The sequence below is a fragment of the Drosophila obscura genome, unplaced genomic scaffold, assembly GCF_018151105.1.
Source record: "Drosophila obscura isolate BZ-5 IFL unplaced genomic scaffold, ASM1815110v1 contig_200, whole genome shotgun sequence".
NCBI classification, from domain to species: Eukaryota; Metazoa; Arthropoda; class Insecta; order Diptera; family Drosophilidae; genus Drosophila; species Drosophila obscura.
In genome coordinates, this window is record NW_024542791.1 from 2,050,788 (window position 1) to 2,076,321 (window position 25,534).

The 25,534-nt window shown below is 40.6% G+C and overlaps 1 protein-coding gene and 1 long non-coding RNA gene across 3 annotated transcripts in view; one reads left to right on the forward strand and one right to left on the reverse strand.

Annotated features, from left to right (window-relative positions):
• The window catches only part of LOC111075289 (fibronectin type-III domain-containing protein 3A), a 140,791-nt gene that overhangs the window by 92,054 nt on the left and 23,203 nt on the right, over positions 1-25,534 (forward strand). The gene's annotated exons all lie outside the window — the stretch shown is intronic.
• Positions 11,212-19,755, reverse strand: LOC111077776. 2 transcript variants are annotated; one of them, XR_002608192.2, is made up of 3 exons: positions 19,490-19,755; positions 11,837-12,116; positions 11,212-11,762 (listed from the first exon to the last, which is right to left on the reverse strand). It is a non-coding gene; the product is annotated as an uncharacterized LOC111077776 (long non-coding RNA). The 2 variants fall into 2 exon arrangements; XR_002608193.2 differs by having other exon boundaries at positions 11,841-12,116; positions 19,490-19,754.

Below are 25,534 nucleotides of genomic sequence, written 5' to 3' on the forward strand. Positions count from 1 at the left end.
TTAATTTGTGATAAACAATTTTTACAGATAAAAAACATAAAATATTAACCAGCAGCTGGCAACAAAGTTGCAGCAAAAATGTTGATAAAATACTAAACGGGACTACAATCAAAATCGAATATTGAGATATTCAAGCAAGTGAAATACGATGGTGCGACTGAATGTTGCAGAGCAACACAGCAGCAACAGCAACGGCAACGGCAACGGCGGCAACAATAACAGCAACAACACGAGCAACATTAGCAGCAGCAACATCCAGAACAACAACAGCAATGCGGGTGGCAGCTGCTCCTCGACCACATCCTCGACAACGAGCCTGAACAGCAACTCGGCCTCGCCAGCGTGCAACATGGTCATGTTGCAGGCATCACCAGCTGCTGCAGTAGTAGTAGCAGCAGCAGCACTACCACCACCAGGACCACATCAACACATGCAACAAACCGTGGCAACTGCAACCCAACCGCCACCACAGCAACTGCAACAGCAGCAGCATCAACCACAGCAGCAACAACTGCAGCAGCAGCAACAGCAACAGCAGCAGCAACATTCACCTTCGGACGGTGGTTCCTCGAATTGTTCATTGCCGGCATCGCCACCATTGTTGCAGCAGACCGCAACACCGCCGCAGGGGGCACAGATTGTGCCGCCCGTCTGTGCGCTGCACCACCCACAGCAGCAACTGGCTCTGATGGCCGCCATGCAGCATCACCAGCACATGCTGCAGCAGCCGCCACCACCGCCGCCACACGCCCTCCACCATGCACCGCCGCCGCATCCTCCAAACACACAGCAGCAGCCCCATCAGCCACCACCCCAGCCCCATGAGAATGGTCATGGCGGCGGCGGCGGAGGAGTCTCACCCAACGGAGGAGGAGGCGGCGGCGGAGGTGGATCCTCGGCCAGCAGTGTGAGCAGCATCTCCAGTGGCAGTGGCGGGAGTCAGGGCAACGGCTCCATCAACGGCACCAACGGCATTGGGCCGCCAAATGTGGCACCACCGCCCCAGGCGCAGCTGCCGCCCGGGCAGCTCTACATCCCGTATCCGAGCGAGTTCTATCCGGAGTACTACATTGCCCCACATCCGCACGAGGGCATATGTCCGCAGCATCCACATCATCCGCATCCGCATGCGCATCATCATCAGCCAATGTGCGCCATGTCAGCGGAATACGGTGAGTCCACTTAAAGAGAGTTGATCGCAATAACGGATCAGATACTCCTAGTAATACTGGTATTTCCAAAAATTAAGTGCAATCCTTCACTCAAAAATTCGGTCTGTCCCTGTGCAAGCAGCCAGACACATCTTTCGCGGCAGGCAACAGCTAATTACAGCTGAAGTAATCCCCTGCCTGCCTAAGTATCTCAATTCGTCAAAAGATACTTTGCTAAGCCCTTCCTTTCCCCATGATGACGATGATGCAGTCGCAAGCTCTTAAGCTGCCAAAAGCTTGGCAAGCAGCAAACAAAAATGATAAAAACGAACCTAAAAATAGACGAAAGCCACAAGGCAAAGCTCCACCACCACAGCACCCACAGCACACACACACCACCCCAAACACACACACACACACACACACACACTTAGACACCAGCAGCAACCTTCGCTTACCCTGCAGTAAGTTGTATACATTTGGCATTTAAAGCTTTTGCCAGACGAAACGAAACCTCAGCCCAAACCGCCGCCGCCTCCGCCGCCGGCTTCTACTACCAGTTCTACTACCCCTCCACTGTAACCCACAAAGTCAACAAGTAAACTTTGCATTTGATTTATCTCTCCGGAATACACATTTCTACCCCCCACTCTACTCTCTGTGTATATCCGTGTATCCCATCCCCTACTCCCCCTCAAAAGCTAGTCATTTAATATCATCAAGCAACAAATTAGCTTGAAATCGCTCGTTGGATTCTTATTCATTTATTTGTTTATTTTTTCTGCTACTTTTGCAAAGCTCAATCCGAATGTACTCTGTGTACTACTCGTATTTGTAATTTCATAACAGCAAAAGTGCGAGCAGCACAACAGCAACTACAGTAGAGTAGAGAGTAGAGTACTCGTGCCCATTCCCGTTCGAGTATTAATAGATATGGCATCCAGTTCCAGTTCCAGCTTCGGCTTAAGTACCAGTTCCCGCTGGGTTAGCAATGCGTATAGTATATACTTATGTATGTATGGCCAATGTACGCCCATCTCATGAGATTTGCATATGAGCAGGGGTTTCGTTATTCAATTGGAGAGTATGAGAAAAGATATTGGAATGAGCAAAATACCATTACAGGGTGACAATTTTGGGTTTGGGTTTGTGCTTGACGACAAGCAATTAAATTTGTTTTTTCCAGGAATATTTCCGAAATTTGTTGTACTTCAAACTAAATTTGATTAATTAAAATTCTCAGAGGCAAATTATAATTATAAGCAATGTCACAGGGGTACAGCGGCTTTTCTGTTGTATTTTCTAGCCCCGATTAGAATCCCATTCTGAGAATTCATTACGAATATTTCATTAGAATAGGCCATAAAAAAAAATATAATTTAAGCTGAAATATATTCAATTTGAGCTTATTTTATATTAAGTTAGATTATGGCTAATAATATTTCCATAAGGTTAATTAATTTTTTGAAATATTCCCCAGTATTCCTCCCACCAGTAGCCCTCAAAGGGGGTGCCCTTGTAACACCCTATATTCAAAGCTTATCGAAACCAAAAGCAATTCGCATTTGTGTGTTTGGCATTAGCAAGATACTGTCAACACGCCCACCCACTCACACTTGGCCGAAACGAAAAGTGACCACAGAAGCCTGTCCAACTGGAACGTGCCTTTGGCCAAGCCCAGAAACCACCGACTAACTGACCATTCGGTCAAGACTGGCCATCCAATTCCGAGATACAGCGAGAGACAGCGCGAGACCAAAAATGTGTCATTCACTCATTTGCCAGCTCGGGGTGGGGGGTTGTTGAGAAAGCTAGAGAGTATTGGCAAAATATATAATTGAATTTGATCAATTTTGGCGCAACCCAGAAACCCCAATAACCAGCATTTTCAATTTATCAATGTCATTAACCTTAATTGTGGTACGGATGCTGCCGGAGCAGACGATAACAAAGGCCCTCCATTGATTGAGAAGCAAATTTTGAAATATTATAGCGCCAGCAAATGAATACTTTTTATCGGCGTATCTTTTTGTCGGGGAATATTATTTCTTGAACATCTACTAATTTAATTCACCAACTTACACTAAAATGCAGACGATACGATACACACGTGTATGAGTGTGGGTGTGTGTGTGTGTGTGGGCTGTCTATGTGCTAATTGAATTTGCCTGTGGAACAGCTTCCCCCCAACGCCCTGGCGCCCTATGCTGACTCCTGTCAACTAGTTGGATGTCATCATCGAGGGACCTCAAACGGGGACGCAGCTTAGAGCACTAGTACTTCCTCCGCCAAGTTGCACATAATTTACAATTACGAGGAAGTGTAAATGGCTTTTCTACCTCGACATCAGGTCACACTTTCCGACTGCCGCGCCACCCCCACCCCCTGATCCATCTGGTAGGTCTCTCCGGTCTCCTGCTTCCTTTGCTCATTTGGCAAATGCCTTTGCCTTGGTCCCACTCCTCTTTCATCTCCTTAGCCACCACTCCACTCAATTTAGCTCGACTCTGGTCTGGTTTGCCCTGATTGTTGTTAATCGAATAAACTTGCAGAGGAAATGGGCCCTGAGTGCGTGCTGGGCCTTAGTCTTAGAGCACAGCGATGCCATGGCATCTCACTACTCTACGCCCATTCCCTTTCCTCGCTCTTCGCTTCCTCTTTCCCGTTGTTCTAATGGAATTTGCGCCCGGGTCGACATCAACTTTAGTATATTGATATGGATGCTGAGCATGTTATAATTATAAGAATGCTGAGCATGCTCTTGCTTACCCCCCAGCCCACCACCTAACCATAACTAACCACACACCACTCCCGCATTTACTCTATAGGTTGGTGCAAAAAATATATGTTCTGCTTGATAGTGTAGAAGAGCAGGGAAGGAAGGTTTGCACACCCTCACCATCACCCTCACATGGTGTTGATTGCTGGAGTACGAGCGAGGCGAGTCCCTTCCTTCCTAACTCTAATCAACATAATTCCTATTATTTTATATATGCCCCCCAACCAAGAATCTGTACGTTCATTCGGTCAGCAGAACAAAAAGGAAAATATAAGAATCAGTAACAGAAAATATAAAAATTGAAATGAATGGAATGAAAGGCTGATAAGGCTGATAAGGGGGCACGTGGAAGAAGGCCGCTGCTAAAGGAAGTTCGTGCTGGAAGATCTGGCAGCAAAAGGATGGAAGTGGAGAAATATTAAAGAATGTGTTAAAGTAATTTAGGAGGGTTTGAAAGCAGAACTGGAATAATACAAAGAAAATCTTAATTTAAAGTGCAGATTAAGATGCATAATTTACATATTCAATATTCTGCGGTAGATAACTTTAAAAATTCAATAAACTTAATACTAAAAATTGATTTATACTAATTAACTAAAAAATAATTCTTTTCTTTGTTTATATTCAAATACTTTCCACAGAATATTTATATTTTGTTAACAGATTGAAAGCTTTGCCTTAGCTTTAAGCTTAATATATATTTTGTATATCAAACATAATCTCTGATTGATCGATTTGTTTCCAACATTGGTCGACCCTTCTGTCAATTGCTGGCCCCCATTGCAAGTTCTTGACACCTTTCGTTGAATAACTCTATTCAGGACTGCACACAACTGTACCACTTTCAATTGAAAGCCTTAGAAATTGAGCTGCAATGGAATATACGTAAGTGGGAGCTAGTTGCTCCCGACACTCTGCTGCTATCCTTAGCCTTGTCACATTCTTCGAGCCGAGCCCACTCGCCCTTATGCCAGAGTGTGTCATTCAGGCTGAATAACAGACCCTAACGAGAGCTTGTTCCTCCACTCACTCACTCACCTCCTCCTCCCTCTACTTATTCCGCTCAGTGCATCTTCCTCTTCGTCAGTTCGGAGCACATTTGAGTTCAAGAACTGATTTTGCCAATAAATATGGGGGGGTGAATATTTTATAAGAAAGTGTGCCTCCATTATGGCACGCATAAATAAGTTTGCCATAAAGGCCTTGAAGTCAATGAACTCCAGAGAAAAGTGGGGAAAAACTCAAGAAAAAGTGTGAGAGAGATGGTGTGATGGAGAGAAGGAGGGATGGTGAGTGAGAGGTAATCTAAGCGTTACATCAACACTTTCCAATAGATCGTAATCAATGAAAATAAACAACAAAGATGGCGGAAGGGGCCCAAAGAAGGAGTGAGAGGGTGTGTGTAGCTATGTGTATGTGTGTGTGTGTGTTTATCCCACCCTCTCTTTTTTTTCATTATTCTTGCTCTGTTATTTCGGTTAATCTCTTTGGTAATAATTTTTAATTAACCCAGAGCCCGCACATTGAACGCCCTCAACTTATTAAGACTGATTACGACGGATTGGAAGGGAAGGGGATGCTGTCTCATAGGTTATGGGGCATCTGAACTTTGCACTTTTGAACTTTTGATGCCTGGCCTCCCAAGCCAAGCCAAGCCAGTAAATGCTTAACAGATGTCCAGCAGCAGAAGCAGAAGAAGCAAAAAGAAGCTGGAACAATTTTACGAGCTCTCAAATAAAATTCGTTTTTGGTTTTTGTTTTCTTTAATTGAGCGGAAGTTTTGTGTTTTGTTGTTGTTGTTTTTGTTGTTTTACTGTACAAAAGTTGTTTGACCCAGCAACAAAAAGACGAAAAACAATATGTGAATGTCCTCTCGGAAAGTAATTTGAGATCGTGCCCAAGAGGCACCTGCTAAAAGGGACGGGCACCGAGGAGCGGAGGCAGAGAAACTGTGTCACAAAGTAATACAAAATCAAAGAATGAATGGCATGGCAGGGATAGGTACTCCAACAATGGGCCAGAGTCAACATGGCTCCGTTTGCTCTGCTCAGCTCTGCTCAGCTCTGCTCTGCGCTGCTCTGGCCTGATGGAAAGACCACAAATGATTGTTACTTATTATTCGCACATAAAACGTTTTTCTACTCTGGCCCATCCAAAAGCCCGTACAATTGTTCAGTGAGGCATAAACAAACATTTCCATTCCAGTTCAGGACATTGTCAGGATTGTCAGTGTTCCGTGCCCGGGTCCGGGTTCGTGTTCAGGGTCCTGGTTCTCTTGTGTTCTGTTCTGCTACTGCCACTCTGATGTCATATTACAAGCTCTTAACTGTAAAAAAGAGTACCCCCCCCCCTGTCGTCTTTCTCTGTACATTCCTGTGGGTCATAAAAAGAAAAGTGCATAAAATGTCTTTTCGCTGTGAATGTCAAACTGTAAGCAGTCAGTCGGGCGACAGGTAAGAAGTATCTAGACGGAGCTCTCCCAGTGGCAGCTGCTCTGCAGAACCCTCTCTAGGTATCCCTGCTCTCTCTATCACTCCTCTTCCTACACCCAGCCCCCGTACCCGTTTCAGCATAAAATTGTCCATTTTTACGAGCCGCTTTGGCGGCACAGATTTATTGGCTTCCTCGCATTACTCGATTTTATTGTTGTTGCTCTCTTCTCGCATTGCATTTGCATATTCAGTGGAGCACCAACAGTAGAAGTAACCACCCTCCTACCCCCTCTCACGTCTCTAAAGTTCGTTGAGTTTTATGCCAAATTCGAAGGTTAGCCAAAATCACAAAAAATTCGTATTCTTTCTTAACTTCTTTGTCCGCGTTGCGTTTCGTCTCTCGGATGATTTTTTTCCCCCTTTGATAGTTTGCTCAACTTGACTCAAGTTTCGTTTGTCGACGGTTGAGTTTTATGCCTCACTTTGAAGTGGAGAACATTATGCCACGAATGGGTAACATTTTTGTGGATCTCTCTCGCACTTCAGCCTTCGATGCTAATGACAACAGAGACGATGCTGTCAGAACTCTAAATGACAAATTGCTCTTGCGCTGTGGTTGGTGAGTTGGTGAGTTGGGGGAGTTGCTCTGTGGGGATTGAGCATCGTGAGGCGGCATAAATTGTGGCAGCACATTTTGTGGGACTGACAGCGAAAAGTAAATATATTTCCCCCAAACCAAAATCATATTTTAACTTTAGTTTTCCTTTTGACGAGTGGATGGATGAACTCTGGCTGTCAGCGCTGGGTCCAATCGGACAATTGACCCACATTTGTCAGCAGTAAAGTTCCAGGTTTTCGGTGCAGTGAGGGTTGCCTTGATGTACATAAAAATCCACTTTCTGAATTAGAAGCATCTAAATTTGCTAGGACACGACTAAACCAGACCAAATTGGGAATCTGCAGAAGTCTGAACAGCCTTTGTGCTGCCTTGTCTGTGCCTTCACTCACTCGAATATCGGAGAACAAAGATGTGGAAGTACTGGCTGGGCTGCCTTCCCTTTCGTTGGGTGCTCTCTCTTTTGGAAATTAATTTTCCTATCTGGTAGAACATTTGTTTGTAGATTCCAGCGACATGAATTTCCACACACACACACACACAGTTTTGAGTCCAGAGGCTTCAAGTTGCTCCTCCACTATCAATGTCAGTTTATCATTCACTTAATGGTCTTACACTCTCCACCCATAAAACTCTGGCTGGTATTTTTCCCCTCCCACCTACTTCCACTTCCGCTCGCCTGCATTTGCTTTCCTCATTTAATATAATTTGTTGCAAGTTTTGCGGCATGTGGCATGTGGCAAGGTCTGTTACATGTGCCCAGCCTCTGTGCCATTGCTGCACTAATTGAAACGTAATTATATCATTTGGGCACGAGGCACTCAGTCAGTCAGTCCGTCAGTCAGTCAATGTCTCACACTATCAGCGAGGCACTAATTGCAATTTGCACAGTTTGAAACTCTTTGGGTTGCACAGTTTGTGAGTCCTAATGGGATATCCATATCCCCATCAGGAGTAGGGAAGGACTTAATGTCATAATGGGAGCTAGCTGAGATTCTTAAAGGTATTCCCTTCCGTAGTGTTGCAGTTTTACTGATAGAATTTGAGCCTCAATCATCTTAGTAGAGTAGAAGGACTAAAATTAAATGAAATTATAAAGAAAGGTCATTATATTCCTTCAGTTAAAAGACTCGCTAAAAATTCTGCAACTCCAGACTAGCACTTGGATTTATAGTATCATCAAATCGCTTAAAGTTTCAGTTAGAACACAGTTTGAGCTTCCATCAAGCGTCTTCAGTTTAAGGGTCACTTAATCAGGCAACTAAAGTTTGAGGGTAATTCAATTTGCTGCAGCCAAGAATCCCTGAGGCGTCCAAAGTTTAAGGATTCTTCCCTAGTCCTCTTTTATAGCTGCAGACTTAACAATTTTGTGCATCATTTTTGTTGCCCTCTCTCTGACGCCCTTCGAGTAGCGCATCTTACGCTGAATAACCCTCTCGTTACCTACAGGTGTAGAGCTTATGAGTCATCTGAAGTTGCTCAGTGTTATGTCACTTAAAAGCTGTTGATTATCTAATACTTGTGTGTGAGAATAAGTCATTCATCGGCAGTTTAAGGTTCAGTTAATGGACCCTTTATTACGTTGTTGAGTAACTGAATCAGTTACAGCTGGAAAATCACGTTTTTCTGAGTCATTTAAAGTTTTAGACGTAAAAAAGAATGTAACAAGAGAGTCAAAAGATGCAGATTTTTAGTAAATTAATAAGTAAGAAACTTTGACTTCTTACTGAATCAATGCTGCTAACCATTCTCCCACTGGGTATGCCCTTGCCATGGAAATTGTTACAGTCTAAAAATCTATAGAATAAATACTGTGGAATAATCTAAAGTTTAAGCACCTGCGAGCACTCAGAAACCTACACCCACCCACCCAAACAGATACACCTGCTCATACATTATTTTAAAGATCAAATATCCTCACTTTATGGCCTGCAATTGGTCGTCGATAGCATTAAGCCTTCGTCCTCGCACTGCCCCAAAAAATAATATTTATCCATTTTTATCCGCATTTTTATGCAACTCTCATCAAACGGAAGTTGTTTCCCGATTTTCCTTCTACATGTGCATACAAATAACATTTTTTCCACAAATTTTTTTTTGGCTTTTTTTGTTGGCATTTGCCAAAGAAGTGAAATTTATTCGTTTGCATTTTTCGGGGCTTAAAGTTCTTCCTGTGTGTGTTGGGTATTCCATGACCGTTTATATAAATCTACCAGCATATAGATAGATATTTTTTGGCAATTTAATTGAAATGTCAGGCACGTGGTCAGGAGAGAGATTCACCACACACACACACACACACACACACAGAGAGAAAGCAGGAGAGAGCAAGCCAGAGTTTGACCCTCGAGTTGGTCCGCTGCCTAATCCCGTCGAGCTTTTGTGGTTGTCGCACATTTCCGGCTTAAAGTGGCAACGGCAACGGCAACAACATTGCCACTCTGGTAGCTCTGTTCTTGTTGTTTTTGTTGTTGGTGGTGTCGTCTGCCACTTCCGTTTGCGACGCGTACACGTAATTGATTTTCCCGCCCCGCCTCCTGTTTGCTTCGATATTCAAGCGCAAAATCTCTGCGCCCGAGAGCACTGCAAAGCAAATCAAAACAAGAACAAATACGTTTGGCATGAGTGCACATACTATTTCGATTTTAGGATACCCATTACTCGTTAGTACCCATACTGAGTGGAAAAAATTTCTAGTGTAACTGCAATAAAAATAAAACTATTAAAGCAAAAGGCACAGGTCACATTAAGTTAACATTTATTCATTAAGTTCAACCAAATGTGAGCCAAATATCTTTGAAAATTGTGAATATCACAGAGTTTTATACATTGACACCCCCTTAAATTTTCTCTTACCATTTTTATTCCTGTCGCTCTTCTAAGTTGTCTTTGACTACCGATCACAATTTTTAAGGGGACTATTAACTGGTTCATATATGTATGTCACTTCAGATATACAATCTACCCTTACATTCTAAGGGTACTGGGTATCCAAAGAACAACAAGAACATTGTTTGCGTGACAAATGAGAATTTCACTTGATTTGATTTGCTTCGTGCGAATTCTATAGAATAATAGGACGACTGCACATACTCGTAGATGCTATAGTATACTCAAACAAACGTACAATTTATGTACATACCTACACCTCATACCGTTGTATTATTTTTTGGCAAAACTAGCGGTAAAATAGCCGTGACCGTGAACTTTGTTGGTGCCCCATAAATATATCAGCAAACATGCAAAAAAAACAGCACACACATACAAAATACCTTAACTAAAAAGATTGTATCAAATGGTGTTTGTTATTTAATAAAGCTTTGTTCGGGTGCAGCTTTGCTGTGATTCTCTTTCTTTAGAAGATAATCTTCACTGATTTCTTTATATCTCTTTCTTCTAATTAAATTCTTAAAGCTGAATAATTGAATTCGGAACTGTGACATTTGCATAGTCCCCCCTCCCCAACTGAAAGCGAAGTCTATTAACATACAATTTATTGACACGAATTCCATTTCGTTTCGAAAAATCTCTCTGGAAGATATACTCGTAGCTACCTTGGGGTCTGCCATATATCAGGCATTGTGTAAGCCACACTTAAGCCGCAATATTGTCCAAATAATCACTGGGTGGCACCACAAATAAATGCCATCTCCCATCGAAGTAAAATAAATAAAATGAAAAAAAAAGAGGGAAAACAATTTCGCATAAATTTCATCCAGTGCCAAAGAGAGTGGGAAAAATTGCCTTTAAATTGCTCGAAAATGTTTTCTTAATACATTGCGCAATTTCGTACTGAAATCAGGGCGTGGCAGGATGTCCTGCCCCTCTACTATAACGAAATAAGGAAGTGGCACTGGGGATGCTGGTGGAAAAGGAAGGAAGAAAACTAAACGGAATAATGCAAAATGACAAAATAACTTAAAGCGGCAATAAATTCTCCAGCTCAAGGACATGCTTAAGGCAATGCTTGTTCGTGTTCCGCTCCTGGCTGCCGCAAGCTCGAACTCGAATCAGAGCCAAGAAGAAGACCAGGAACAGCCACAACAAGAAAACTGTCAACACGTTTTGGCCATTTCTGTCTACGTTACGTTAGCCTCAAACAAGAAAAAAACAACAACAAAAATGCAAACAGATATACAGTAGTAGACGGCGAGTTTTTTACGCGCGTTTTGGTTAGCATTTTTTGTCTGGGCTTAGAAATTTTTAAATAAAAAAGGGTAGGTGGGGAATGAATTTATGAGTGGGGCTTTATTTGGGTGATGCGTATATTGGCCATATTTTGGCATATATATTTGGTTAGAACAGATTGAAGAGAGTTCAAGTTTGGGGACTTCAATTCAAATAAATACAGATTTACAGATTTACATATTTAGGTTTTGCTTGGGATTAGTGAACCTTTGGCTCCATATTTCACAAATTAGCTGGATTCTGTTTTCAAATTCAGAAGTTCATCATTGTGTCTATGTATCTATGTATAATTATCCATGTTTTCTATCCTCTTGGAAGCATAATTTATATATACAAGTAGGTACATATATGCATACATATATCCTTTATCTTTCCCTTTATCTTTGTTCATTTCTGTATCTCTTCCTGTCTTCCCTCAGTGTCCGCCTCCTCTTCCCTGTCACTGGTCCTGTCCTGTACATCTTACCTTGTCCTTGTTCTGTGGCTTGTTCTGGGTTCGCCTTCTTGTTTGTTCGCCTGGCGCGTCCTTCGTGGCGTATGCGTAATATGTTTTTGTTTGCCACAGGCCTCTGTCTCTGCGCCGCCTCCTCCTGGGCCTATACCGGGGCCAGACACACGCCAGACAATACATCGGGTATACGGGTATACGTATTTTTATATATATACATACATACATATATTTACTGCTGTGCGTGTTGACCTTGCGAATAGCCAGCGGCTATTGAGTGTCTCCTCAGACGCCCCCTGTCGCACGTAGATGACACCAACAGCAGAGCAGCAGCAGTAACAGCAGTAACAGCAGTAGCAGTGGCACCGGCAATAATATAAAACAACGACAAAAACTCTTTTAATTGCTTTTTAATGAGTTGTTGCCGTCATTGCCATGCGGTTGAGGGCGTTGATGGGGCGGCACTTTATATCCAGCAAGAGGCGTTCCCCGTCGTCGCAGGCTATAAAAGATACAAAATATATATCTATCGAACAATATCGGTTGACAGCATTAAAACAGAGCAGTATATAAATTACAAAAAATTGGGGGAGTCCTTAGCGGTTGCTTGCACTGAGAGAAACATAAAAGAAGCCTGAATTTTGAAATACAGAAAAAGTCAAAAAGATTGTGACTTGGGTGTTCTTTATAGGCTCATTAAGTCTGACCCAGATCGAACGATGTAGAAAGAAAGAAAGATATTAATTAGAATTTTTAGGTAAAATATTTTTGACTTTTAGAAAGTTTTTTACTTGTGTTGAGTGTACTTTTCACGATTGCCTGCCCTTTGAATTTAATGTGTATGTATTTTGTATGCATTTTTATTTATTTCGTCGCATTTTTCTTTTGCTCTAATGAAAAAAATTTGCAGCAGCACCAGCGACAGCAGCGGAGCAGCTTTCATTTGATTTGTATTGCCTTTTGTTGCTGGTGTTGTTGGCCAGGGCCACTTATGGACTCCAAAAGCTTCTGGCGAGAGAGTGGGTTCAACAACCGAGAAATGCAGCCAACAGGACAAAGAGAGAGAGAGAGAGACAGAGAGAGAGAGAGAGAGACACTACTAACCGGAGAGAGAGCACCCGAAAAAAAGAACCAAAACGTACATAAAGGGAAGATTAGAGTCGAGGGCTTAGGTACCCTTGCGTTCCATTTTTTGCCATGGATATATGATCTCAATCTGATCTACAAATGAATCTGGACTATTAAAAATAAAAAGTTGTTGAATTGGGTTGCTATAGTTTTAGAAACAGTGAAGCCTAAAGACAGGCTTTGACAGGCTTTGTTCCTCTGACAGCTATACGATATGGGAATCTAGTTTTGGTAATATTTACATGAGCTAGACAACTGATATATAAATATGCATACAGTAGATATTTCCAATGTTCTGATAGCTTTTTTTTACCAATGGTTCCTTAAAAAGCCTCGACTATGCTCGATGTTGAGAGTTTCGACTCATACTGAGACAAACTCTGTTGAATTTAATAGCCAAATATCTTCAATATGTTCACTGAGGAACATGGCTATTCTCTTCTGCGTTGCAATCGTCTAAATCGTAATATTCTCTCTGAAAGGGTATCAGAACGAAACGAAAGATGGGGAAAGGGGTGAGGAAAAAGCAAATGCAAAAAATTGGCATCAAACAACAGAAACTTACTTTTAGACAAGGGATGTGGTGGTGGTGGTGCTGGAGGGGCATAGGAGAGTGGAGCACTGGGTGGTGGCTGGGGGGCACGGGCACACATGCAATGCGCATTAAAATTGTAACTGTAACGTTTTTTGTATGACCATCCCGCTAGCGCTATCTCGCTCGCGCCACAGTCTGGCCCCGTCTGCTGGCCTCGAGGCCCACTTCAGTTGTCTCACTCTCCCTCTCGCCCTTTATCTTTATGTCTGTCTCTGTTTCTGTCCACCTTCCTGCCCTCCCTTCCCTGCTTCTAGCCCCCTCTGGCCAAGTTAAGTGCCATTCATGTGATTCTCTTCTGCTTCTTCAATTTTTTTTATCTTCTCTCCTTTTTGATCCTAAACTTTTTTTTTGTTGCTCTTGTTTGCTACTCTGCTGATTTTTTGTCCTTTTTGATTTTTTGTTTCCACTTTTTTTTGTTTCTTCATTTTTTATTTGCTGTTTTTTCTTCTTTGTACTGTTTTTTGAGGGTTTCATTTATTAAACTATTTTATAGTATGCACAGAAGATGAACAGTGCGTTTCATAACCATAAGGTTGATTACACAAAGTCATTAGGAAAAAGGACATTAAACGTTTTAAGTTTACTTTTAAATATGAGATGACTGTTATATTCTTTATTCTACGAAAAACTTTAGTTTCGATTGAACTTTATCAACTTTCAGCCCGTCTTGCTGTCTTAAACCTATAAAACGCACTGTCTCGCCTGCTCCTGTTCCAGCATTTGTATCTGTAGCTGCAACTGTTATATTGATTTCGCCATTGTTTGTTGTATTTCCCTGTGCCGCTTTATTTCTCCTTGTTTGGGGGGCACGCTATGATTGTTGTAATTGCTCTGGCCTCCCCCCACAATAGGGCTCGATTCCGTTCGATTGGATGCCATTCGATTGCCCGATTTCGACTGTGGGTGCGAGTCCGAGTTCCAATCCCAATTCCAGTCATATAAATTGCCAACAGTTTCGGTGACCATTTTTTTCATTTTCCCCGCTGGTTTCTTTCTTTTTCTCTCTTTTGTTTGTTGGCCATTTGTGTGTGACTTTTGTGGTCGAAAGAGGATTTTAGCGGTTAATGTGCTCTGTTCTGTTGGTGGGTCAGTGGGTGGTTGGATTGCTGCTGAGCTGGTGCTGGCGCTATGCTGTGGTTGAAATTCGGAGGTCAATTGTTCTGCCGGGGAAAGGGTTGGCAGGGTCAGCCAAATGGAGCTCACTGGCAATGCTTGCTAAGTAAACCAATTTGTTTAAAGATAAATATCCAAGTATACTTTTATTATATTTCGCTTTTCAATGTGAAAGGTTGCTACTAAATGATGATGTCCAGGGGTTTTATTGACTATTGAAGGTTGATTGTAATTGAAACGTGATTAGAAATTGATTAGGCGGATAATTCTGGGAATTATGGGGGGTACGTTTTATCTTTTGTGGACTTTATATAGTCCAAGATATTTTGTAATTGTTTTTTTTTTTAATTTCCGACGTAACATTTATGTAAGCGATAATTTTAAAGTGGATTAAAACATTTAATAAATTTAATAGTCACAATTTCCTGTGATCTTAAAAGATACTACTACAAACAATTGATTCTATTATTGCAATTATGGAACTCAAACACAGTCATCATCATTTTCTCTTTGCGCTCCAATGACACGTGCCTCGCATTAAATTAATTTGAGATCATAATTTTTTGTAGTTCCCCCTTACCAAAAACGTGCAAAAAAGAAGCCACAAAGTGCTAGCTTCCATAAATCAAAAAAACAACAACAAAAATAAATACAGATAAAAGAAACATTTCATGTGGCAAAGGATTTATTGGGAGAATCATAAGACTCATTGTAACATATACTCGTATATGGTACTGATGTCTGGAGTCGTAAAGCATCAAATGACTCTGGCACTTACCACGAAAAAAACCCCCCTAAATAAATGGAGACACAAAAACTGTGCCACGCCCAGCTGCCTCGTAAAACAAAAGCCAACAAAAAAGAAGCCACAAAATGTGTCGAGGCTTGTCCTAATAATATGTATATATGTATAGATGAATATATGTTCATGTACATTCAACGACATCACATCAAATCCATATGTTGTCTGGAAAGAACAGCAACAAAATATTTATAAATTTGTTTTCATATAAAATTTTGTCGTTAGAGCGTTTTTGCCTTGCGGCTGATTTGGTAAAAACAAAAATGTTTCGCTGTTTCTCAATCTGGTTCATAGATTTTTGAGCTTCTACAAAATCCCATGGCCCCAGCCACAATCTCATTCCCCGAATTATTTCCTGGAATTTTTGTATTATTTGCCGCACATGCGGAACATGCAACACATCCATAATTGCTGAAAAACTAAATTATGCAATTAATTTGGTAGTCCAACCCCAAACCATTGGCCGCAAAAGCTAAAAGGCCGGCCTTTAATGTAATATAATGGATATACATACAAACACACATATGTACATATATGTATATAAATTTAAACAGACGCGTAGTCTGAAAAAACATTGAGAACAGGAACGATATAAAGTTTTAAGAATCCAATTTAAGGCTCCAAAGTCGTTGGTAAAATATTTTAATATTTTAATTGCAATTTTGAGTGAGTGAAGCCCCCTCCTGTATGAGACGCCACTGCGTTGATTTGTGGTATTTAAAAATGTATTCATATAACCATGAAATATTCAGGAAATTTACGATATGTGTGTATGCATTATCCCTTGCTGACCAAGCACCACCGAGCGGCGTTATGTTTGCTTTTATTATTTAAGAATTTCGTATTGAATTCAGTTGTGGCTTAATTAAATTGTGAATTTTGTAACGATCCAAATGTGAAACGTACAGAATATGCCATGGGTTTGCTTAATGAAAAGTGTATTGCCATAGATACTTTGGAATTTGTAGAGCTGCCGTCTGGGAGAAATGAATTGTTCATTTTATTTTCTTTCCAGTAAAACGTTTCTTTTTCGCCAACTTCTCAAACAAATGTAAAATTCGATCTTTTTCTCTGCAATAAATATGAGATATATTCCATGGAAATGTATCAGATAAATATCCAATTGATTTCTTTTCTTTCCAATAACTCTTCACCCGCTCTCTCCTTTTTTCTCAAGAAAAATAATGTACAATTTTTTCGTATTCTCTTGAAACAAATAAAAATACGAGTATCATGCGAATTTCCATAGCGAAATGAGCAAATATGTAATCAATTCATTCCGCTTGAAGAGTATACAGCACTCGACAGATGGCAATCAACATATTCGCTCTCTGCTTTTTTTTGTTTTGTTTTGTGTTTCAATTATATTTGTTGGAACTGGTGCTGGTTCCTGTTGAAATTGTTTGCATTTTGTGTTTAACATATGAATATCCATCCATCCATCGGAAAACAAAAAATGAGAGTCTGAATTTCATATGAATACTCGTATATTGTATATCCATTTAGCCGTGTATCCCCAAATGAGGTTTATGAATTAATAATATGTTCGCAATCATCGAAGTGCAGTCAATGATGCATTAAAAGCTTTATGTTGTGTGCAAGCCATTAAAATGATGCTCTAAGTTGTGTAAGAGCCATGAAAGTTATGGTTTAACATATCTTAAGCTATGAAAATTATGATTTGCGTAATATTTAAGACAAATAAGTCTTAGCCATGCAAATTATGATTTAAGCCCTCAAATATATAGTCATTCGTTCACTAATTCTTCTTTACAATCTTTTCTCCTTGCAGGTAAGCAACAATCAAAGATGATTACGTATACGAACCGTTTCGGCGTGAAGTGTAAGTGCAAGTGACAACAAGTTCCATTTCAATTTCAATTAAGCTCCTAAGCGAACACCCCCAACATTGTGGATATTTGCTTGTGTGTGTGTGTATGTGTGTATATATTTGTGTAAGCAACTGACCGTGCAACAAGGTCAGACATAAAAGTTTCAGTTTTATTTCGCCTCGTTTTTCCTCCTTCTGCAGTTATGCAATCTTTGGAGGATTTGCTCCCCCATGCCAAAGGCAGGAAGTACATCTTTTATTATTATTTTTGGTCTTGGCAAGGAATACCAAATCCTGCAGTTGCCACACCTCCTCCGCAAATCCGCAGACCAGACCCCGTTTTGCTCTTTTTATGGCCACGTGCGAAAATGCGGCAAAAGTTTTACGAGGTCAGGGTGAAGCTGTGCTCAGAGCTCTGCTCCTTACGTCCACTTTGCCAAGATGAAGATGCTGCTGATGATGATGTCACTTGAGTGAAATAATTTGATATAGCAAAATGAGGCAGAGTGGGAGGATTGTTGGATTGGGGTTTGGTGGAATGGAAATTTGCATAGAAATTCAGCAAACTGCAAACTGACAAAACTCTTTCAAGTGTTTGGCACTTGTTGACTGCCAGCGAAAGATCTGCAAAGAGCCAAAATCCAAGACAACGTCAACAACTTTGGCATGTCCACGCCCTAACCATTTTGCTTCGCCGCCCCAAAGTCACATGCAAAATGTCTTATATTGTCGACTGTCTTTTCGGGTCTTTCACAGACTCTGTCTGACTGTCGGAGTGGAGTTGTGGAGCTGGAGCCAGTGCTGGAGTGGAATTGAACTCGGGTCTGGCCACGCTCAATTCAATTCAATTCAATTAAAAGCAAGCACACGCCGCACCCAAAAAGCAAGAGACAACGACTCAAAGACTGGGAAGTTGTATTGGGTTGGGTTGGGGCAAGTCGATCGAAGCGACAACTTTGATGCTCTACTTTGGCTCCAAATGGTGGAGTTACTCCTTGCCCTTTTGTGCTAGAAAAATCTGAAGAACATTTCAAGTGATGCTTAATGAAAATCTCAAGGGTTTATTGAAAGCACAAACATTGCAGTTGGCATTAAATTGTAAATATTTTCTTATTTACTCTTTATATGACTTTTAATTTCGATAAATGCATCTTAAAGCCCGCAAAACACTTTCTTATGTGCATAAGTTATATGGTTTTCAACCTCCCCAAGAGGAGGCCACCGTCTTTCGATTCTCTTACCTTCTCATTTTCGAGACCCCAGCAGCCTCTCAACTCTGCGAAGTCATATGATAGACAATCTGATTAAAAGTCGACTGCGAATTCTGCGAATCGTTATGCGATATCTACTCCCCCTTCTGCCTTTTTGATTTGTCAGAGCAAATTTCAATTGATAAATGTTTGCTTTTTTGCTTTTTTGGTTTACTACAATTTTGATCAAATTTTGTGCGAAAATTTGAGGGGCAGAGGCAGAGTGAGCGCCTCCAACCTCTTTGACATTTCATTGGGTGTGTGTTTGCTCCGCTTTTTTTTTGGGAGCAGTGGAATGGAATGAAGTGAAGTGAGTGGAGTGGGGGGTATGGAGTGTAGAGGGAGTGGCTGTGCAGCACTTGCCACAAATTATCCAGTGGTCGGCCCAGGTTGCCATTCACTTTTCCACAGTAAATGGAGGTGGTTGCCCCTAGCAAACAGAGCTCGGAAGAGGTGGGATAATGGTCGAGAGCTGGGGGCCGGCTAGCACTGGGAGGGAGTTGGGCTGGAAATGGGAGACTGGGATGCCGGTCACTTGAGGTTTTCCCCCGCCCACAGCCCCTTTGTACAGCAAGCTGTTCACTTTTCTCTTACATTGTTTGTTTTTTTTTTTTGCCAGGCACTCTTTTTGCAATTTCCCTTTGATGACTCACAAACTGCCGCTGCAACTGTTCTCAAAGGGGGGGCACAAAACCACACTCCTCTCTCAGCCCCAGCCCCTATTAACTCTCCACAGATTTTCCTCTCCCTCGCGCACTTTCTCTTTCGGCTTGTGTTCTATTTGCACAACTAAGCAGCAATTAACGCTAATTATGGAAATTTCTTTCGTTTCAACTTGACTTGCATTTGCGGTTGCACAAAGGGTGCGAATCAAGGGGCAGCCAGGGAGAGGGTCTTTAAAAAAGAAGAGGGTGCTCGGAAAGACTTTTAATACGAGTATATAAATATGTTTTATGATTATTCTGCACCGATGGAATATTGCATCGGTGAATTTAAGTGGAAAAAATTGTAATAATACTTCTACATTTTCATTCTCATAAGAGAACAGAACCATTCACTCATAATCAAAATCTGATATATCCTTTATGAATATATTAATGAAAATTTCATAGCATTTTACTACTATTTCCATCCAATGGTTTCTAAAATTACTCACCAAAGTGCAGCCTTAATTAAACATTAATTAGCTCTTCATTAAATTTACCAAATGTGTATTCAATTATGTAGTCCAACCAACTTAATTTCCCTCTTAAAGCTGTAGGCATGGAAATATCTTTGATGGACACAAATAAATAATTAATAATTCAGCACATTCGATAAGCTCACAAGTTTGATTATAATTAATTTTGTGTAGAATTTTGGCAAGGGAATTTAAGCCCTAGGGCTGGACAAAGCCGATAAGTGCGCTCCCCTGGCATTTGCTTGGGCAACTAATTTTCTTATCAATACAACTGAAATGCCAAGCAAACCAGGCAGAGGGAAAGATATATCTATGTGCACTGGGATACGTGCAGAGCAAATGGAATCTAAGACCAAATGCAAATTAAGAAAACAACTATTGTTTTTGTCACGACTCTGGTGTTTGTTTGTTTGTTTGCTTGCTTATTTATTTGCTAGTTTGTTGCTCTTTGCATATCTGTATGTGCTGCTGTTTGATATCTTTGAGATACAAATTAAAATTGAGACAGAGACCACTACCCAGGCAAAGATGCGCTATATATAATTCACTTAAATGCCGCTGCCTGCCCCTGGCTGGGTGCTGCTGGATGACTCACATCCTCAATTTACGTTCGTTTTGCTGTTTATTCTACACCATCGCTTGAGGTTATTTTCTTCATTCATAAATATGTATCTCAGGGGGCATACATATACATGAAGGGAGAGGAGAGAACAGCAGCTACCTTATCGGCAAACATGTGACGACAATGCATGTGCTCCAGATAAAGGCTGTTCCCTAATGAATTTCTGCGGAATTCCAGCTGAAACTGCGTCAGTAGGTGGCAAAACAACTTTCTGGGTCTACAAAAAATCCCCAATAAATCAAAAACCAGATGATTCATACAAATCGAATTTGGAATGCCCACAAAAAAGTCTCAGAACTCCAGTTGAATCTGGCATGTCCGGTTTGGAATAGGGTTTTATATAAAAAGAATCGAAAGTTGAGGCTGGTATGTCCGGTTTATAAAAATGTAGGGTTTTATATGAAAACAAGAGCCAAAGGGAATGTCCAGCGTTTTTTTTTTTAACAATTTGAGCTGCCTGCGGGATCCTCAGGGAATGAAGGACTTCAGACGGGCATTATACCACTGACGCATCGATTGCCTAAGGCATGTCTAAACAATATATTAAATTCCACGAAAGACTTGAAGCCAGCTCCTATCGCTTTCACAGCCCAAAACTTTAATTGGATCAGATCTTAAATCTTAAACTTTAGTTTCTATCATCAGAATCAGCCAAAATAATTTGTTGCTACTCTTTTAATACCGCTTTATAGATTGGCTATATACAAAACACTCATTTAAATAGCAAAAAAAAATGTAGAAAAGCCTTTCATTCGCTGGCATAAAAAAAAAAGTATATTTTCACACCTTCTAAAAAAACCATATATATTCCCTTATCACGATCTTTTATATGAATTTATGTGTTTATTTCCGCCTGGAGAGTCGCATTAATCTTTCACTTACTTTAATAAACCTTTTGTTTAGCGAATGAATGAAGATTCTTCATCGCTGGATGGATGATTCACACGCGGATCAACTTTTACTTTTCGGCTTTCATACGGGTTGTTGGCCGACTTTAGTTTCTTAATTAAATTCAAGTTCAAAGACCTGCTAAAGTCGGTTCACACTCCCTCTCATATGCATACCGAGTATTGTGTATTGGTGTCAAGATGTCTGAGACAGACTTCTTTCCTTCCTTCCTTCCTTCACCTCCAGCTCCACAAACTTCATAATTAACAGCATTTGAGCCCTGCTAATGAAATAATTAAAAAAATAGTTGCACTGCCGCTGGCAGGCGCACCAAAAAATTGAAAAATAAAAAACCATAAAAGTGTCACTGCTGTTGATGAAAAAAAAAAAATTGCAAAAAAAGCCAAAAAAATAAGAGGGGGAAAATTGTTTGCAGCTCTGAAATTTTTGTGGCCGAAGCGAAAAGAATGTCATGTGCGTGCCTGCATGCGAAATGTGGGGAGTAGTGGAGGGGCGTGGCAGTCACGGCATGCGAAATGTATCTATTAGATACGAGTGTGCGAGTGCATGAGAAATGCGGTTAACAGCATTGGCAGCAGACGCAGTTTTTTTTTTTTTGTTTGCCATTTACCGTTAGCCCAGGCCCAGGCCCCAACCGAAACCGCACCGAAGAGCCAGAGCCAAGCCAGGCCAACATTGAAGCTGAAGTTGAAGTTGCAGTCGAAGCCGAAGCTGAAGCCAGTCGCTGAAGTATTTGGGTCACTCGTTGCCGCTTGGCTGCCACTTGAAGTCGTCTAATGCCTCCTCCAATGGCCATGGCGAGTTTGCTTGGTTATGTGTACCCTGTACTCGAGCAGTAAAAGGGTATAATGTATTAGATAAGAGGTTTTTAGCACGCAGAAGGAAGCTTCTCAGAGGCACCAAAAGCTATTGATATGTGTAGGTAATAGTACAGGATCAATAGGACACTTCCAAGAAGCGGAGTGTCTCTAGAGTGTCGACTATAAAAATAGAGAGCTCATGTGCGAAAGAGTAATTTTTATTTGTATTGCCTAGTGGTTTTACTGAACAGACAAAGATATTATTTATATCATCTATCCAAACCCATTCATTAGTAATAATACTTTCGACTCGTTTCATCTTCTTGCAGGGAAGTATTTTATTCATCTAAAATTCTAAATAATTGTGTACATATTGCTTACATCATTATTCTAAGCACAAGGTATCCTCTAGTCGTAATCTTGCCATTGCAATAACCTTTTGGCTGATGCAAAAAGAAGACAAAAATTTCGCATTCATTTTTGCTTGGGTTTTTTTTTTGTTCCTTTTTTTTTTTTGTTTTCGGTTACTGCGATAAGCAAATGCTCTATGTGTGGGTTAATTTGAAAGTTTCAACTGTCACAAATGTTATAATTGACGGCAGCCACTTACGAACGTACGTACGTACAGTGCGAACTCAACTGTATCTGTAAATGTATCTTTGCTCTGTGGCGCTGTACGAGTACGAACATATACATATCTCTCGGATGCAGTTCAAATGTTGTTTTGTGCTCTGCTCTGCTCTGCTCGTGTTTGAATGCGCTTTGTTAAGTGCCGTTAAGTGAGGCATTGAGTGACAATGCCTCGAGATTACGCCCACACGGGAGAGGCTCTGCCATTCTGGCACTCGCACTCGCCCTGGCACGCTCTGCTATCCGCAAATGCAAAACAAAAGCCCAACTGCCGGCGAATGACTAATGTGCACTCCCGCTCTACTTTTTGCATACAAAAAATATTCTACTATCTAAAAATGTAACTGCGTATTAAATGCTAGTTGGAATGAGGCGAGAATGAGGCAAAGAATTCTTTTGTCAAAAGTTCTAGACCTGAATTGAAAAGTAAATGGCAGCGTTATTAGATTGGAACACATTAGGAAAAGATGTGACTTAACTTAAGAATTAATTTGGTTAAAATTACTGGAAGTCACTTGGAAATTCGTAGCTCAAATTTGATTTTACGATATTTCACATGCGAAAATATCACAAGAATGCAAAATCAGATTAAGATATTCCAACGTTGATTTGGAACATTGATTTCATGGTAACCACTGCAGATTTATCGTATCTTTGTTATGCCTCTATAGGTCACATATACACCAACAACCAACAACGAAAAAAAACTCCAAATCCACTTGAATATTCCGCAAGGTCATTTGCCAAATTATCCATCAACTACAGTGTGATATGGCCAAATCTTTAACGCTTTTTATGGCCCCTAAAACTGTGTGTGGGATTTTTGTGGGATATGTATAATAAGTATGCACATCCGTATAAGTATATATATATTTTTTTTTGGTAATAGGTTCGTGGGAAAGCTCAAACGGAGATCATTTGTTGTATTGTTAAAGAGGGACAACGTGACTTTGAATATTTTAGAGATTCAAAGGCAAAGAGACAGACACCAGGGAGTACGACCATATCCATAAACATTAGGACTGCAATTTATAAAATGGTATCTGAGAATCGCAAAACGAATTCCACTTTGTCTAATTATGCAGAAATACATACAGTGTATTTGTGGTGTGTGTGTGTGTGTGTGTGGCTGTGTATCTGCGAGATACATTTTTGTGTTTGAATTTTATTGAAATGTTCTAAGCCTTGAATTTTAGTCAGTTTTCGTCTTGCTATTTATATGGTTTTAATTCCATTGGGGGGCGCCTGTTTTAATTTCATTAACATTTTTCTTTGTTTCTATGGAAAACTTTATTTTTGTAGAAAATCTCTTTCTCTATTTCCATTTGATGATGAAAATCTTTGCTGCTGCTGCTGCCTGTATTGCTGGAATTTTCTCGTTTTCCGTTTTGCTAATTTCTGCGCATTTGGCTTTAGCTTTGGCATTTTCACTTTGCCATTCATGACTTGGCTCAGGCTCTGGCTTTGGCTTTGGGCTCTCGGGCTTCGGGCTTCGGGCATCAGGCTTTGGCTTTGGCTTTGGGCTGCGTGTTTATTGCATCCGTTTTGTGGCATACTTTTCGTGCCGCTGCCAATGCTGCTGCTGCTGCTGTTGCAGCTACTAAGCACGAAGCGGATATTGTCACTTTTGCAATTACAACGCGCATAACTTTGTGCAACAACAACACGCCATGGAAAATTGCCTTGGCACCAGATCAGAGCAGGGGCAGACCAGGGACCAGGGACAGAGAGCGGTGCAAACAATGAATGGAAATGGAAAATGGAGAGATAGAGAGAGAGGAGCCCAAGAAACAATGCCGAGATAAGCAAAAACAATTTCATGAAAAGATAAGGCTATATATAGAAATGAATTGAAAATAATTCAGCAATGCAGAGCCCCAGAAGCATAAAGAATGTCTAACAGTCTGGCAGAATCGGATCAAGGCAAGGCCAAAGCAAATTAAAAATTAAATTAAACAAGATTCCGGTCTGAAGGTTCAGGGAACTAAGACTAAAAATCTTTAGCTGCGTAACTTATAAGGTAATCAATATTCCAGCGGGGAGACTGAAGGATGAAGTGGGCATTAGAGTCCAGAGATTAAACATCTGCAAATTTTCGGATACTTTCCCATAGCTAAAAAAAAAGCACACACACAGTTTCTTACGATTTTTAGCGTACTTCATCCATTCGATAACAGATCAGTATACAATAGGCTTTCAATAGAAATTATAAACTTGAAAGCCGGCGCGTGATGCAAAGGTGTGGGCGACAAGGCGCGTGTCTAAAAATTTAAAACTTGATTTGTCTTGTTTCCAAAAAAAAATAAAATAAATATACCAAATATGGTGACTGAGATCGAGATCGACAGATCGACATTCAAATGGAAAGAGAAACTGAAAAGCACAGCAAGAGGTTTGCTAAAAATGCTTACAAGTTGATCTACAAATCATAACGTCTCAGGAATGTAGAAATTGCCCAATACCATTAATCAGAAACTCATTAAGTTTTAATCAAAAGTTCGTTAATTTTTCTTACCTTATTAAATGCGCCCAATTGTGTGTCAAGAGTTCACACTTAGACACATTCGTTCCAGTCTCAATAACCATTTCCAAAACTAAAAGAAGCCGAAAAACTTTCACATTTCGGCCACAATGGAACCACAAATATTTCTCCAGAGCGCTCAACTTTGGCATATTTTTTCCAAAAGAAGAACTCGGCGCGTGCAAAAGACAAAAAGAGACAGAAATCATAGCACTCGTAAAACAAAATCTCCGAAAAAAATCAAAGTTCAACGAACGCAAATGAAGAAAACGAAAAAAACTAAACAAAACAGAAAAGGTCTCAAAAAAAGAGACGAAAAAAAGATTGTTATAAAAAGCAAGCAAATAATTAACAATGAAGTGCAGAAGTAAGCAGGAAAGAAATCGAAATAAAAAATTGTTTAACAATTTTCTGCTTGGCAGCCAAAAGTGAAAAAAAAATCGAGATGTTTGCCAAAGACTTGCGAAATCCCCGAAAAGAGAACCCCATAAATACAGAGAAAAAGCAGGAAACACTGTGAAAGAAAAAGACAGAAGATC